This window comes from Manis pentadactyla, chromosome 4 (genome assembly GCF_030020395.1).
Source record: "Manis pentadactyla isolate mManPen7 chromosome 4, mManPen7.hap1, whole genome shotgun sequence".
Lineage (NCBI taxonomy): Eukaryota > Metazoa > Chordata > Mammalia > Pholidota > Manidae > Manis > Manis pentadactyla.
In genome coordinates this window covers 5,644,777-5,662,700 of record NC_080022.1, presented here as the reverse complement: position 1 = coordinate 5,662,700, position 17,924 = coordinate 5,644,777, and the positions used below count along the sequence as shown (strand labels likewise).

The 17,924-nt window shown below is 39.8% G+C and overlaps 2 long non-coding RNA genes across 6 annotated transcripts in view; one reads left to right on the top strand and one right to left on the bottom strand.

Moving 5' to 3' along the window:
* LOC130683292 (uncharacterized) overlaps positions 1 to 17,924 on the bottom strand; it is a 145,296-nt gene that overhangs the window by 124,528 nt on the left and 2,844 nt on the right. For 4 of the 5 annotated variants that reach the window (XR_008996868.1, XR_008996869.1, XR_008996870.1 and 1 more), the window contains 3 exons: positions 16,936 to 17,028; positions 9,036 to 9,197; positions 8,194 to 8,368 (listed from right to left, as the gene is read on the bottom strand). This is a non-coding gene — a long non-coding RNA (uncharacterized LOC130683292). Of the gene's footprint in view, positions 1 to 8,193; positions 8,369 to 9,035; positions 9,198 to 16,935; positions 17,029 to 17,924 lie in introns of those variants that run through there. The other variant, XR_008996871.1, reaches the window with a different exon arrangement.
* On the top strand, positions 3,876 to 8,369 carry LOC130683294 (uncharacterized). The gene is made up of 2 exons (XR_008996873.1): positions 3,876 to 6,655; positions 8,061 to 8,369. It is a non-coding gene; the product is annotated as an uncharacterized LOC130683294 (long non-coding RNA).

Genomic DNA, 17,924 nt, shown 5'->3' with positions numbered 1-17,924 from the left:
AACCTCTCTGATACCTCTTTTCCTTCAGCAAAAAAAAAAAAAAATTAGGTGGTAATTATATCTACTTTCAAGATATGGAATAAAGGTTAAATGAAATGGTATCTAACACAATGTCTGGCACATAGCAGGCTCCCATAAATGGTCATTACAACAGTGTGCCTGAAGTTTCTTCCTGGACTTTGTATTTCTAAAAAAATAAGTTATTAGGGATTTCCCCCCCATTTTAGCACTGTCAAATTGGAAATAAAGAGCTACAATAAAGAGAGGTAAATGAGCATTTATTTAGGATTAAAGAATTGCAATTCAGGTAGTAGAGAGTCAGGTAAATACCCAAATAATATTCCCCCTTATAGGGTGAAAGCAAAGGTTTTTATGAGCAAAAGAAGGGGGACAATTATGAGTTGAAGAAAAGAAGAAAGGTTTCTCTGTAGGTGTTAAAAAGCTTTCTGTGGGTATGAGCAAGTGAAGCGACTCCGTCTTGTACTGATTAACTGCCGATTATCTTCAGAAAGCCCATCACTTGTGACCGCGATGTCCATTCTCCTGCTGACTTCTTAAACAATTGCTTAAAACAACGGCCCCTTTGCCCAGCCCAAAGGTTCTGGCCCTGTTCGAACACAGCCAGTTTCTCTTCAGTGGCCACTCTGTCTCCCTTGCAAACAGCATCCCCCACATCCATTTTTCACAGCACCGCGTGAGGCCAGGTTGACTCTCCAGCTGCCTGTCCAACCTACCTCATCTTATGATCTGAATCATAGGCAAAAACAAAACAAAATAAAAAATCGAGTGTCTACTCTGTGAGGCCAGCATCGTGCTAAGGGACAGCATCTGCCACCATGGTTCCTGCAGTACAAGCAAGGAGCTGAGACCTCCAGGACGACACAGCTAGAAACAAAGCTGAGAAACACAAGGTCCTGTGCTAGATTCTGTGATGCAGACTGTATCACCCCCAGGAGTCACCGTGGGAAGATTTGATATGGGTTAGGGCAGTGACTCTCCAGCTCACTGGGCAGAAGGACCACTTTGTTTGAATTCCCAATCGCCCATGACCCGAGTGGTCCTACTGCCCGTGTCAGTAGCACAGTCCCTGGTACATCTAACTCATCACGTGTATGGGCAGCACCTGGAGGCGTCTTGCCCCATCCACAGGCCTGATTCACGGAGCGCCTGGTCAGACGCTGGCGTAAAGCTAACTTGCCCAAAGGTCTCTATGGCTTACTCTCAATTTCTCTAGTCATCTTGTCACAGAGCAATAACAAAGTTTTTGAACACGTTTTGAACTAATAACCCATGGATTCCTCTAAGTCATCTTGAGCTGGACCTAAAGAGGTAGGGTTCTGATTTTCCCGGGGGCCTTCCAGAAGGAGCAGTGGAGGACAGACAAAGCAGGCATCTGGAGGCGAGAATAAGCCCTGCGTGTACATACTTGGGATAATTATTTTGTTACAACTTAGAACAACTCAGTGGAATGTGGGGCAGTGTCTAAAAAGGTATAGTGAGGATTTCTACATCTCATAATACAAGAGAACAACTCATTCAGTAGGGATCCCCAAACAATAAAAAGGACAGGAGCTACCTGGAGATATTGCAAAGCCACCACCTAACTGGCTTATCGGCAGTTGAGGAGCAGAATCCAAAAGCACACTCCTCAGAAAGAACAGACAACACCTCGTGTTCGTGCATGCAGCCCAGGAGTCCTCTTGGTCATCAAAGGGAAGGAGACAGGAATGAGTTCAAGACTTGGGTCAAGCTCTGCCTGTTACCAACCAAAGAGCTCAGGCTCTCAAGCCACTGCTGAGGTCCCGATCCCGGCTCTCACATTGATTAGCTCTGCAATCCTGAGCAAGTGGCTTGATCTCCCTTTGCTTCGGTTTCCTCAACCGTGAAGTGGGGACAACAACAGTAGCTTCCTCAAAAGGTCGTTGTGAGAACTGCATGGGGTAACACATGTAAGCCCCTTAGAACAGTGCCTGGCACACTGCAATTATTATTATTATTAATAATAATAATAATAATAATAATATGACTACTACCAATACTATTATTAGACTTTTCTCCTCAGGTAGGGTCATCCCTAAGGCCAACTTTAGAGGTATTTTAGAAGTCTTTATCCAATACCCTTGAGTTCAGATGATGAACCCCTGATATTCAAAAGCCCCAGGTCTGAGCAGAGCACTGGCAAGTGCTCTTCCATTGGCCCCCTTTCCCTATGAGTTGCTATTCATATCCTTCAAAGCCAAGTTCAAATGCCACCCGCTCCAGGAAGCTGTGTTCATTAGGAATTGCATCCCGCTGGGAGTAGTAGAAACCCATCTCCTGTAGCTTAATCAAATAGGGGCTCCCTGTTAGCACTGAACAAGAAGTCAGGGGATAGAAACCCGGGCAGGTCCTGGAGACCCTCGATGCCCCAGGCTCTTTGTATCTTCAGGCCTGTGACTTCAATCCCCCTACCACCTCTCAGTCCTCGGGCACTCCCATCAGGGAGGAAGAGGAAGGAAGCCTGAGGATGAAGGGGTGGTGCCTGCACCAGGAAACCCACTCTCGGCCCGCACTCTCCCTCCACTTCTGCATCTCACTGGCCAGAGATACGTCAGGTGGACCTCCCTACTTCCACGGGAAGTAGGCTGGAGACGTTTGGGCTGGATGCTGTACGGATCCAAACAAAACTGGGGTTCCATTCTTAACAAAAAGGAGAAGAATGAGTAAGAGGGAGGCAATTAGCAAAGAAGATGTCCTTGACCCCTAAGACTAGCTCAGGTCCTGCTGTCAGATATTCTCATAGTGTTTGTGTGACCCATGGAAATTGTAATGCAGTAATTTCTTACATAAATAACCTTTAATATGTCTCACAACAAAACATAGGCTTGGCGAAGGCAGGCACCACGTCTCTCCTGCTCGGCTCACCCCAGGGCCCCCAGGGCCTCACCCAATACCATGTATACAGTAATACAAAATAAATGTATACAGAACTGGTAAACAAACCAGTTAATAAAAGCTTAATGACATACTTAATTAGCTGTAGGCAATTCAATTCACTTCTTTCTTGTTTAAACACAGACTAGAAATATTCATAATGCCTTATAAGGTTAATGTTATGAAGAATATGTGAAAAGAAAATCAAGAACCACTGGGAAAATATGTTGGGCAAAAACTTGGTACATGTGGTAAGTGAAAAAACAGAGCCTTAGTATTCATAAGGGATATGCTTTAAGGTCATGGGAACAGAGAAATGTCACATAGGAGAAGGCCAGGAATATAGCCATATTATTGGTAATACGTAAGGGAGGTAAGGGCATATTTAGATATAGCTGCCTTTTTTTTCTTTTCTTTCTCTCCTCCCAATAAAGAAATATGGGTTTTTATTAACTGAATTAAAACTGAAGGAAACTCACTTACTGGCAGAAAGTTACCTTCGTTCACTCACTTAACCAACACTTGTGGGAACATTCACTGCATTAGGTCCTAGAAGCCCAGTAACCCAAATGGCACTTATGTGCCAGCTGGGGTATGAAAGTAATCATATTTACTGCTAATGATAAGTGCTATGAGGTGCCGTGGCATGCAATAATGAGAGGGAGGTGACATTTAAATCACTAGCCAAGAATGAGAAGACACCGTTGGAACAGCCAGGGAAAGAACAGCAGGTGGCCAGGACGTCAAGGGCAAGGGGAGAGCAGCTTGATGTGGTCCATTTCTCTGACTGCACCTCTTACTACTTGCCTTCACTCACTGGCCAACCCTGCTGTTACTTGAACATGCCAAGCAAGCTCCTGCCTCAGGCCCTTTGCACATACTGTCCTCCCACACTCAACTTACACATTCTTTCCCTGTATCTTGTTCACCTTGATTGAAATCTCTGTTCAATAAAGAGGCAAATGGATGCTTCTCAATTGCATTCATTCTGGCATTGATTTAACATACATTGACTGAGCACCTACTGTGTGCCAGGCACTGTTCTTGGCTCTGGGGATATGATGGTCAGATACCAGATACATGTCCTGCTCTTATTTTTCCTACATTCTCCTTAGGGAAGTGGACAGTAAACAGTATGTCAGGTAGTGACACATGCATGTGCAGGAGAGTTTCTGTTAGGTGTGGTCGTCAGGAGAGGCTCTGTGAAGAAGTAAGGTTTGAGCAGAGGGCTGAATGGTCTAAGTAAGCCATGAGAGGATGGGGGGAAGAAGACTGAGGCCAAGATGCAGCAGATGCAAAGGTCCTAAGGCAGAAACTATCTTGCAAAAAAAACACAAGAAGCTATCTCAACAAAGCTGTTTAAAAATGGTATCAAAATTATGTAACTATTTTGTGTCTCCCAAAAACATATGTTGAAGTTCCAGCCCCTAGTATCTTACAATGTGATCTTATTTATAAAAGGGTCTTACAGTGCAATGAGTTCAGATGAGATCATACTGGAGTAAGACAGGTTCTTCATCCAGGCATGCTAGTGTGCTTACAAGAAGACCATGTGAAGATGGAGTCAAGACTGGAGGGTTATGCCTGCAAGTAAAGGAGCCGCCAAGGATTGATGGCTGCCACCAGATGCTCAAAGAGTCAAGGAAGGATTCTACCTAGAGTTTCAGAGGGAGTGTGGCCCTGCTGACCCTTTGATTTTGGATTTCTGGCCTCCAGAGCTGTTCAACAATAAATTTCTGTTGTTTTAATCCACCCAGTTTCCAGGACTTTGTTATAGCAGCCTTAGAAAACAAATACAGATGCCTATTAGACACACAGAGGTCTACTAGAGGTCTTGAGTTGAGGGGAAAGTTTAAAGTTTGGTGCTGAAGATGTAAATTTGGAGATACAATTATAACAATATGAGCAAACAGATTGGGCTTCGCTATCCAGCAAAGTCCAATAGTCTGCTGTCTGCAGGAATTACATAAACATGAACAGATGCCAACCTCTGAAGCAACAAGATAGTCTACATTCTAAGATGCTTGGACAAATTTAAGAAGAGCACAGCAGATTACCTTAGTATCAGATTAAATCAATGTCACAGCAAGAAGTGTTAGATAAAATCACCATATAATAGTCGACTGTTAGTTCATAAAAACCTAGCACTCATTTCATGATTCAATATATGTAATAGAAATACCTTAAATGGTGGAATTGCAGCCATCAGACATATACAATGGTAACTGGTAATCTCAATACTCACCGAGCAACAAAATTAAATATCAAAGAATTAGACAAAGAAAGTAGCTCAAAATGATACAACAGTAAATTCAACAGAACTCACAGGTATATATGGAATAAAGTGAAGAGTAGAACAATAAACTTCCTTTACCAGTACACAGGTAAAAAGTTACCCAGTTACAAAGCAGAACTTGTTCTTATTCTTAGATTCAAACCACAATAAAAACACAAAAAACATGAACAGAAAGGAAAAGGCAACTCGAAGCAGTCAAAACTGACTGAAACAGCATCGAGGAAGGGATAAAATCCAGAACACATCGGATCATTTTCACAGTGATAAAGCAAACTATAACCTGTCAGTTCATAAAATGCTGTCTTAAATTGAGAATCATGGCCGTTGGGCTCTGGGGTGTGCGGAGGGCTGCCTGGGAGCTCGGTCAGCCCTGCCGCGGCTGGTCTGGCTGGCTGGCCGGCCCGCCGCGAACCTCCCCGGAGCACAGGCCCCATCCGGAGGGAGCAGACTGGGCTCTTCATGGGGAAGATGTTTCTCCCCTTACAGAAAAGTTACTGAGTTTTCTTTTTCTAAAAAAGTCCCTGAAGATGCCCAGTTTTAAAGAAATCTCATTGTATCTAAACTCCAGGTCCGGAGTTTTATTCCAGCAGCCTGATAATCGAATTAGAAACTGTGTAGAATCCATTTTTAACAAATGATGAGCATCCACAGACTCAAGTAAGCCTAAGTGGGTGTCTGGCAGCAGCAGGGACTTCCTGCCTCCTCTGTTATGTGAAATCTCTAGTTATGACATTGTTATGTCACCAAGATGCACAGCTTGCCAAACCTCATCGTAGACAGTCTGTGGGTTTTCCCGAATTCCCTTCAGCAACTTAAATCCTGGATGTTATTGCCAGCTACAGGGAAATTAAACAGGGAATAGTCAGGAAATACAAAGTGACTAACAGCTGTTGCACAACTCTGTCTTGTGGGCATTTTCCATGGTTGGGAAACAGACTTGAGGGTACAGTGGGCACAGTAAGATGTTCACAGACATCCTGAGGTTCAGAATCTACAGAATATGGAGAAATCTCTGTCCTATTCCTGGAAGGACTGAATGTTTTTGTCAAAAGTGTCTCTGCTGGGGCTTGTTCAATTATATCTTAGCGGTCATGATTAAACACGGCTGGAATTGTGTGTTAGCAAATGCCAGTGTTTAAAAGTTTTATAGGAATACAATTACTTTTGTCTCCAAAAAATAATGAATTCATGATTGTCTGAGATCAAGAACTGTCAAAAGAGAGAGCTTTAGGTCCTTCTATTCAAACTTAACACTACACAATCTTAGGATCACATTATTATACCATCAGGAAAAACAACCAAGTATGGACATTACTCAACAGTGTGACAAACAATCAGAGACAAGGGAGCTCAGGAGGGGCACGTAATTCTCAGGGAAGTGAAGGGCATGAAGAGCATCCGCCATCCAAGACCACACTCAAGCGTATGGAAACAGCACAACCAAAGGTGAGAAGCCACGATATGTGTCGGCTTGAAATGGACTAAAAAGATATGTTCCACAAAATAGAAAACAGACTCTTTTTGGCCAGGATCCTTTACGTCTGAAATTTCCTCTGTGTTTAGGCATAACAGGAGTCAAAACCTTCAGTGAAAACTTCACTTTTAAAATAGGCTTGTTTTGTCTTAGGTTTTTTCCGTGGTGGCTGAGTTTAGGTATTGGCTTCAATATTAGTGTGTGAATGCCCAACAGAGTGAAGTTATAAAAGTTTAATGAGTTCTCTCTCCCTCTCTCTCCCTTTCTCCTTTCCTCCCTCCCTATCTCTATAGGCAAAAGAAAAACTTTAAAAAGCATACATGTTATTTATGCAAAATGCACTTAGCTAAAGTTCTATGCCTTATATCCTAAAACAAGGAATGGCTTGTCTGCTAGATACCTACATTATCTGTAAATTTCCAACTTCTCTAGAAGAGAAGATACCTATTTTTATGAAGTACTTTCTTAAACTATTTACATTAAGATATTTAATCACAAAATAAGTAGCATGTGTTTTTTTTCTCCTATTCATCCTGTAACTAACAAAAAGGGCAGGGTGGGGAGGATTCAGAATCTATAAAGTCCTGTTTATGTGAAATGTTCTTTGAAACTACTGACCCCATCTCACACACTAATAAACTGTGAACTCCTTTCTCGTGTACCCTCCAGAATATGCATTAGAGCCAAATGGAAATTCCACTGACTAAATTAAAACATACTAATTGGGCATCAGATTTCTCCTGAAAATGTTCATTCCCAGCATCACAGATGAGGTATCGTGTGGGTGTCGGATGTACGACTAAGAGGAAATTCATTCTTTCTGTACAAATAAATCATTCAGATTCACTTTACTAAACTTTCCTATTGGGTCCTGGAAATGATCAAATGTAGGATGTGGGAAATTTAACTGCTCAAACATTCAAAAGGTTTATTCAGTGAGTGGAAACAATAGTGGAAACAGGACAGCTAAATCATTTCTAATAAGATGTGCTCCTTTGCAAAACAAGTCTAGAAAATCAAAGGCTACATCTGGGATACAGACATACACAGATGTTCTTACCTCCATATGGATGCATGCAAAGATTTTTGCAGCCTAAATCATTTGCTAACTGTTTTAAAGAACTGATATCAAGACTTTCTGTTCAAACATTAATTCCTAGTTCATAGTATCACCAAATACGCACTGTATAAATTAATCTTACCATTAAGGAATACCCATCAACATATTATTCAGGTCCATGAATTGCAATGAATACAACAGTTTTCATGATGATTCAAAGACAGTTTGAACCTCCAATTTTTGTTCAGAATAGTTAACCTTTCCTAACCACCACTGATTATGCTTATTTAGACCTTAAAATGTTCTGTATTCCTTAGGTCAAGATCAATATCAACAGTGACAAATCATGTTAATAGCATGTACCCTCAAGAAGATGTGATGGAAATGACACTGTACCTCCACGGTCTTTCTCCCCTAAGCCTATAACATCACGAGAAAAACACTGAGAGCAACATGAAAAAAATGAATAAAATCCAATAGAGAGACATTTGATAAAGTACCTGACCAGGACTCCTCAAAACGGTCAAGGTCATCAAAAACAAGAAAAGTCTGAGAAACTGTCACCCAAGAGGAGCTGAAGGCCAAATGTGACAGCCAAATGTAATGTGGTAGCCTGGCTGGGCTCCTGGAACAGAAAGAGAGCATTAGGTAAAAACTAAAGAAATCCAAATAAACAATGGACTTGAGCTGACAATAACGTATCAACGTTGTCTCATTAGCTGTAAGTACAACGGTCACAGGGGAGCTGGGCCAGGGGTATATGAAGGTCTATACTATCTTGATTTTTCTGTGAATCTAAAACTTTCTTATTTTAAACTTGTTTATATTTAAATATAAATAAGTTCAAAATATAAGTCCTAAAAAATAGTCTATTTAAAAAATATTTACAGCTATTTTTAAATGCCATAGTTCCATGTCTACCACTTACTTGTAAATGGTTCAAGTAAAAATTATATATAGAAAAACAGAGAAGGAAAAAAATAAGACAAATGTAATAAAATGTTAACATTTGAGTACTCTAGGTGAAGGCATTTGAGAATTCTTTGTACTGATCTTACAACTTTTCTGTAAGTCTGAAAGTATGTCAAAAAAATTAAGGTAAAAACTTGCCATAAACAGAAAGAAAAGACATATTCCAAAAGGGGAAAAATACCTGTAACATATGTGATAGACAGTGAGTTAATTCCTTTATATATATATATATACCTCAGTATCAAGAGAAATGTACATTTTCTTAAAATTGTGATAAAATTTCACCTAATAAAACTAAAGAAAAAAAATCTGAAACTAACCAAAAAATCCATAGTTGGAGAGTGTATCATTAAATGAGCACTGTACACCTCCTGGGTGTCCCAACTGGTCCAATAATCTGGTTGCAATTGGGCAAACAAAAAGGTTTTTAAAGACGTTCAGTGTCTTTGATTCAGCATGACATTTACTTGGTAGAACTTATCCTGAGGAAATAAACAAAGAGGTGGAAAATTATATACAAGGCAGCTCTTTGTAATATTATTTATAATAATATGTAAAAAGTCCTGTGATAGGGACTGGTCAGACATGAATCATGCTATATCTGTATGATGGATTACTAAGTAGCCATGAAAAAACTGTATCATGAAAGAGTGCTTATTAACAATGGGAATGTTAACATTATGTATGTACACTGTTAACAGTACTTATCTTTGGGTGGTGTCATTATGTTGCTGGCAATAACCTTCAGGCACCAAGAAAAGAGATCCTCATGGGTTGTAGGACATAAGCACAGCTGTGATCCTGTTTCTGAATGCAATGGCTTTAATGAGCAACTGATAAACCTAAGGAAGAGCTGAAGATCCGCCTCTGGAAAATGACATGGATTTGCAATGAAATACTGAGTTTACCCAACTTGAAAAAAAAATGCTGTTTTGCAAATATTTAAGTATCTGCTATAAGGTCCTTTGTGAGGGAAGGAAAGAAGTCTACAAAACTGGAAGAGGGACATGCTCTTTTCTCAATGAGCTTACAATTTAGCAGGGTGATCAAAGCAATTTTTTATTAAGGTATTATTGATATATACTCTTATGAAGGTTTCACATGAAAAACAATGTGGTTACTACATTCACCCATGTTATCAAGTCCCCCCATATCCCATTGCAGTCACTGCCCATCAGTGTAGTAAGATGCCGCAGAGTCACTATCTGCCTCCTCTGTGCTATACTGTCTTCCCATGATCCCCCCACACCATGTGTGCCAACCATAATACCCCTCAGTCCCCTTCCTCCTCCCTCCCCAACCCCCTCCCCTACCCCTCCCCTTTGGTAACCGCTAGTCCCTTCTTGGAGTCTGTGAGTCTGCTGCTGTTTTGTTCCTTCAGTTTTGCTTCATTGTTATACTCCACAAATGAGGGAAATCATTTGGTTCTTGTCTTTCTCCGCCTGGCTTATTTCACTGAGCATAATATCCTCCAGCTCCATTCATGTTGTTGCAAATGGTAGGATTTGTTTCTTTCTTATGGCTGAATAGTATTCCATTGTGTATGTGTATCACCTCTTCTTTATCCATTCATCTACTGATGGACAATTAGGTTGCTTCCATATCTTGGCTATTGTAAAAAGTGCTGCAATAAACATAGAGGTGCATATGTCTTTTTAAATCTGCGAAGTTGTATTCTTTGGGTAAATTCCAAGGAGTGGGATTCCTGGGTCAAATGGTATTTCTATTTTTAGTTTTTTGAGGACCCTCCATATTGCTTTCCACAATGGTTGAACTAGCTTACATTCCCACCAGCAGTGTAGGAGGGTTCCCCTTTCTCCGCATCCTCACCAGCATTAGTTGTTCTTAGTCTTTTCAATGCTAGCCATCCTAACTGGTGTGAGGTGATATCTCACTGTGGTTTTTATTTGCATTTCCCTGATAATTAGTGATGTGGAGCATCTTTTCATGTGTCTGTTGGCCATCTGAATTTCTTCTTTGAAGAACTGTCTGTTCATAGCCTCCACCCATTTTTTAATGGAATTATTTGTTTTTTTGTTGTTGAGGCATATGAGTTCTTTATATATTTTGGATGTTAACACCTTGTCGGATATGTCATTTACAAATATATTCTCCCATACTGTGGGTGGGATCCTTTTTGTTCTGTTGATGGTGTCCTTTGCTGTACAGAAGCTTTTTAGTTTGATGTAGTCCCATGTGTTCATTTTTGCTTTTGTTTCCCTTGCTCAAGGAGATGCATTCAGGAAAAAATTCTATATGTTTATATTCAGGAGATTTTTGCCTATGTTGTCTTCTAAGAGTTTTATGGTTTCATGACTTACATTCAGGTCTTTGATCCATTTTGAGTTTACTTTTGTGTATGGGGTTAGACAATAATCCAGTTTCATTCTCCTGCATGTAGCTGTCCAGTATTGTCAACATCAGTTATTGAAGAGGCTGTCATTTCCCCATTGTATGTCCATGGTTCCTTTATCATGTATTAATTGACCATATGTGCTTGGGTTTATATCAGGGCTCTCTAGTCTGTTCCATTGATCTATGGGTCTGTTCTTGTGCCAGTACCAAATTGTCTTGATTACTGTGGCTTTGTAGTAGAGCTTGAAGTCAGGGAGCATAATCCCCCCAGCTTTATTCTTCCTTCTCAGGATTGCTTTAGCTATTCAGGGTCTTTTGTGGTTCCATATGAATTTTAGAACTATTTGCTCTAGTTCGTTGAAGAATGCTGTTGGTATATTGATAGGTATTGCATTGAATCTGTAGATTGCTTTAGGCAAGATGGACATTTTGACAATATTAATTCTTCCTATCCATGAGCATGGGATGTGTTTCCATTTATTGGTATCTTCTTTAATATCTCTCATGAGTGTCCTGTAGTTTTCAGGGTATAGGTCTTTCACTTCCTTGGTTAGGTTTATTCCTAGGTATTTTATTCTTTTTGATGCAATTGTGAATGGAATTGTTTTCCTGATTTACCTTTCTGCTAGTTCATCATTAGCGTATAGGAATGCAACACATTTCTGTGTATTAATTTTGTATCCTGCAACTTTGCTGAATTCAGATATTAGATCTAGTAGTTTTAGAGTGAATTCTTTAGGGTTTTTTATGTACAATATCATGTCATCTGCAAACAGTGACAGTTTAACTTCTTCTTTACCAATCTGGATGCCTTTTATTTCTTTGTGTTGTCTGATTGCCATGACTAGGACCTCCAGAACTATGCTGAATAAAAGTGGAGAGAGTGGGCATCCATGTCTCGTTACTGATCTTAGGTGAAAAGCTTTCAGCTTCTCGCTGTTAAATATGATGTTGGCTGTGGGTTTGTCATATATGGCCTTTATTATGTTGAGGTACTTGCCTTCTATACCCATTTTGTTGAGAGTTTCTATCATGAGTGATGTTGAATTTTGTTGAATGCTTTTTCAGCATCTATGGAGATGATCATGTGGTTTTTGTCCTTCTTTTTATTGATGTGGTGGATGATGTTGATGGATTTTCTAATATTGTACCATCCTTGCATCCCTGGAATAAATCCTACTTGATCATGATGGATGATCTTTTGATGCATTTTTGAATTCGGTTTGCTAATATTTTGTTGAGTATTTTTGCATCTTTGTTCATCAGGGTCAAAGCAATTTTACAAATAATTATAATAGAAGGCAGAACACCAGAGGAAGAAGAGGGTATATCCAACTGAGTTGAAAATAAAGGAGATGCTATCTAAGATGAGATCTGAAGACAGAATCCTCTTTCAACTGACTGCTGTTGCCATGGAAAACACAAGCAATGACACATGTAAGGATAGTACAGGGAACAGCACAAAAAGGCTGATTCAAGAGAGCATGCATTTTCCAAGCTGGCTGAAAGCATGGTAATTGTAAGGGAGTGGGGGAGCTAAGAATTGGAAAGATAGGCTAAAACCTTAAATGCCCATCTGAGAAGTTTGGGCTTACTATGTTAGGCAAGTGTGGTTCTTAGAGGTCTCTGAGCATTTTCCAAGTCTGAGAAAATCTGTACTGATATGATGAATCTGACACCCACTGCTGGCAATGACGTTTCCAGGGAAACCCTCTAGGGCAGAACAACTCAACTGCAAGCAAACTACTTAAAAACATCTTTATAAATGCATGACTGAAGCAGTAAAATATTAAGTGAAATCCTCAGAGACCTGACATAGAAAGCAAGTATGACTCCAATTCAGTAAGAAAATTATTAAGTTGGCATCTGCTCTGAAGGCATCTGCCAATTCCTGATGGTTGAGGGCAAGGATCAGCAAACTATCGCCCATGGGCCACATCTAGCTTGCCACCAGTTTCTGTAAATAAAGTTTTATTGGAACACCTACATTCATGTATGTATTGTCTATGCCTACTTTCATGCTACAATGACAGAGATGGGTCAGAGAGACCAGGAAGCCTGCAAAGTCTAAAGTATTTACTATTACTATCTGGCCCTTTATAGAAAAAGTTTGCTGATTCCTGGCCTTGCGTCTCAGGGAGCTGAGTTTGTGGGATACGGGTGGCAAAGCCAGGTACCTGCACAGAGTGGGGTGCCACAGGAAAGACTGAAAAAAGTTGGGACTTCAAAGGTGACGCCTTCAGTAGATGAATTAGGAAAAGTCCTAAAGAGGGAGATAGAGAGGATACTTGCTTGTTCATATTGGGGCTACAATTAGATTTTGGTGCAACTTATATAGCTGTGATAATAAAAGTTCGGGAACTGAATGAGATGGCTCAGTTAGGAACAAATAAAGACAGCTTCAGAATTTGCCTACAGATAAGCATCCAAGGAAGAGAAGAAGACTGAGGACTGAGGAGAGAGAGGTCCTGACAATGTAGTGTGACAGCGTAGTGTCACCGAGGCCAAAGAACAGAAAACTTCAAGAAACTGTTGTTAACAGCAATGTCAAATGCATATCCTAGAGATAAGACACTTGCTGTTTTGGGTACCTTATGCATACTAAAACCATCCATTTCCCTTTTCTCCTAGTCCATGCCCCAATTTTACTACAGGAAACTGCCACCTCCTCTACTTAATAGCTGATGTGCTCCAGATGGAGCTGATTCAACCCATGGTGCCAGGAGGCGCTCATGCTCACGCCTGGCCCATCAACACTGCATTCCCTGTCCTTCAGTTTGCGCCAGTGAGAAGCAGGCCTGGGGTTTGGGTTCAAACCTTTAAATAAGCTTTTTTTTTTTTTTTTTTAATTATATGGCTCCAAGGCTTGCTGGCAGGCATCTCAGCTCACAGGGTCATCATGCCACTGAGGCACCTCCAGATGAAGTCAATACAAAAGAGGACGAAGGTACAAGTGGAGAAAGTCTTGCTTTTGGGTGCCCTCACTTGGGTCCCTGACTCAAGTGGTACATGCGGCTGGATACCCTTCGACTTTTCCATTCCTGAACCACCGAATTCCTTTTCTTCTTTTTTTAAATGAATTTAAGTTCGCTTCCCTGTCCTGTCATTAATAAATGAAAAAAATCCTAATTGATAATAGGATAGATATTCCACATTCAATTTTGTATCCTACCTTTTCCACCAAACATGATAATGGCAGAATTGGTAGTGGTTAAAAGTAAAGTAACTGCCTCGGTTTGAATCCACAGTTACGAGGCTTGTGACTTTGGGCTTATTGCCTCGCTTCAGTCATAAATGGGGTGTAGTAACGTCACGCACCTCCCAGAGTTGCTGTACAAGTTAATGTAGGTGAAGCCCCAGAACAGTGTCCAGTTCTTAGTAAATGCTAGAAGAGTGTCATTATTTCTAATTTAAAAAACTCCATAAACATGATTTTAGTAGCTGGATAGATATTCTGTATTTTATTTGGCTTTTGTCCTACTAACAGGCCGGTTTTTTACTATTATGAATGACTGCATTGGCATGTTTGGTCATAAAACTTTCATTATTTATGATTATTTCCTTAGTTTAGAGTACTAGTGAAAATACTGGCTCAAAGAGTCTATTTGATTCTTGATGTTGTTTAAGGAAGTAGAATCTACAGCCTTGCTCTGAAGACTTTTGCATTTTTAAATCAGTTAAGCTGTTTGCACTCACTTGGATCTTCTTTTCTATAGTTTAAGTTTCTATCTATGACCAAGAGAGTCAACCTTGGTGCTACGGCATATAAGAGATAAGCAATAGTCTTTACTAGGATCATATACTCTAATTAATGAGACAGAGCAAATGCTTATAAAGTATTAAACAGAATTTAAAATAGAAGTAATCAGAAACCTGAAAGGAGTGGAAATTTCTCTAAATTTTACTTCGAAAAAGTAGAGACCATCAGAAATATATATAGTAGCTGCTCAGTAAATATTTGTTGAATGAATGATGATTATGCTAGATGTCCTCATGTGACCTCTGATGCATCATGATACTATGCATATATAGGAGTAGATTTTATGTCTCTAAATCAATGAGAACTAAGTTTTTGTCACATTTCCCAAATAGCTTTTATTAATCACCACACCCTAAGATTAATGTTTTAATCATGTGTGCTTTACAACAGAAGAAAGTAAGCATAGAAATGGTCACTTGTCCTACACAAACATGCCTTTTTATCAAAATAAACTGCCATCTTTAAAATATCACAATCATTAATTTAAGAAAAGTGTTATCTGGAACTTTAATTCCACAGTCTTAGATTGACTAAGGAAGAGATCAGAAACAACTCAAAAGGAAATTCTGGTAGCAAATGTATGGGCAAATTAAACACAGGTATTAAGCAACACCCATCTAACCTTTCTAAAAGATTAGGAGTTCTTATCCTCTCTCATAAAAGGTGTATCAAACCTAAAGCCCCGAGTTCTAGTGGTACCTGCACTGGATTTGTAAGGTTTTGCAAAGTTGTACAAACCAAGGGATTTACTGTAGATGACCATGAACATCACCCTGTATTTCCCCAAATGAGGCTGCCAGCCACAGGCACTGTTCCCATTAACCTGAGGACCAGAAAATCCGATGCCCTAGCCAGACCAGAGCTAAGAAGGTAACCATCCCTCTCTAACACACAAATTTAAACATTTCACTGCCTACTTTAAACTTTTTAAATGTCTCCCCTATTTTTAGCAGAGTCTGAATTTCTTAATATGGCTTATACAGCCAAGTCAAATCTGGCCTCTGCTTAACCTCTCCAGCCTCATCTCTTACCTTGTCACTGACAGTCAACTTGACCTCCTCAAACACCACACCCTGAAAATTCACTGTTTGCCTGCAACGAATACTCTCTCCCTTCATCTTCCCACAGCTGAGGCATCCTTCAGTTCTCAGTATCCACCTCACTTGATCTAGGAAGGCTCTCCTGACACCCCCAGGTCTGAGCTGGTGCCTCTCCTATCATTCCCATAGCACCCTGCGGGCCCCTGGTCACACCATTATAGTGCAACTCCTGTGTGCCGTCTAATCTCCACTACTGGGGATTAGACTAAGTTCTCTGGGGGAAGCTCACTGCAGTGTACCAAGTATGAACTGGCACATAATAGGTTCAATGAGTATTTATTGATGAGTGAATGTATAAAGTTAGAAATCCTAAGAAGTGCCATTCATTCAGTTCTTACAACGCTGCTCTATCTAGTAACACAGGGTATATATCCTGCTGTCTTTGCATTTCAGAGAAAATACTAAAGCTGTCTATATTTAGAAGTTCTGTAGGGACTTTAAGATTATGTACAAACTAAATATTTTTTTAAAGGACACACGCCTATGGATATTTGTGAATATGGATTTACAAGTAAATGCTCATAGACATGGCTACTTGTTGCTTTTAGAGATGCTAAAAAGATTCTCCTTGTCCCGACTAGCTTACCTCCCCAAGGATTCCTGCTGTCTGAAATTTCACTATGATAGAACCCTCCCTTTCTTTGGCTGAAGGTTTTATACACTTTTACATGGAAATACTGCTAATAAAGTAAGACATTTTATCTTAATCATTTATGCTTCTGAAATGTAATGAAACAACGTCCTGAACAAAATTATGTCATGTGTACTAGTAAGCAACAGAGAATTTTGGAATTTTGCAATGAAAGGTATTCAGAAATCCCTCAGAGAATACGTAACAAGAAGAACAATAAGAATAACGATGATTTTAAAAACCAGCTAACATGGAACTCAGATTGGGGCCAGGCTGTGTTCTAAACACTTCACATGTACAATCTCATTCATCTGTCCAGTAACCCTATAGAGCAGGAAGCACTGTTACCTCCCTCTTACAAGAGGTTGACTTACCTCAGTCACACAACTGGTGTTACTGGAATTCAAACTCAAACCTTCTGCTTGCAGAACTTTGTTCTTCAATACTATGCCAGTTTTCTCATTCTTCTTTAACCCAGAATGCAAGAAAATATCTGTTACCAACAGACCAATATATTTCACAACTAAATACAAAGACGCAAACATCTCAAAGTTTTAATATAACAATTTTGCTTTCCATATTTGTTGTGCACGCCTAACCATTTGCTTGCATCTCTGTAAGCATACCCACCTGTGCTGGTGGCGACGAAGGAGAGAAATAGATTTCTGAAATTTCTTAATGAAGAATTTATATTAATAGTTTAAATTTATTTATTTATTTATTTGGCAAGGGACTAGAGCACACCCTACTGGCCAGCTAATAAGAAATAGCACTCGGGAAAAAAATGTAATGTTAAAATTTGAAGATAAAATCAGATTAATGTGTAAAAGAAACATGAAAAATTTGTCTTGTAATGTCTACATATTAAATTAATGTACGTATGGGCCACTAAAAATTTCTAATGGTTGTAAACTGTAGAAATGGGATAGAACTAGAAATACAATAGCCACCTACAGGATCAAATGTGGGTTAAGGCAGCATTAGGTAAATGAAAAGAATCTCCATCAAAAATAAACTATACAAACAGCCTCCCTAAAACTCAAACCAAGAAAAATGTAGTTAGCCATGGCCCTGACTCTTAAAAAACAATAGGTTGATAAATTAAACCAGCCTGCTCAGTCTTCTCACAAGCTGAGTATGCCACTTAATTTTTTTCTTTTTGGGGGAAAAAGCTAGGAAGGAGGAGGAGGAGTAACCCTAATTGCATAAGAGAAAACGTGAAAGTTGTAAAGGAATCTCTGTGCAACCTTTCAAATGGCTACTGAAATTGAAAGTTCAGGGAGACTTGGACTGTGGTGTAGCACCCTTCATGGATGAATCTCAGCTCTTCCCAGCATATATGTTTCCAAGCAATCCACAAAGT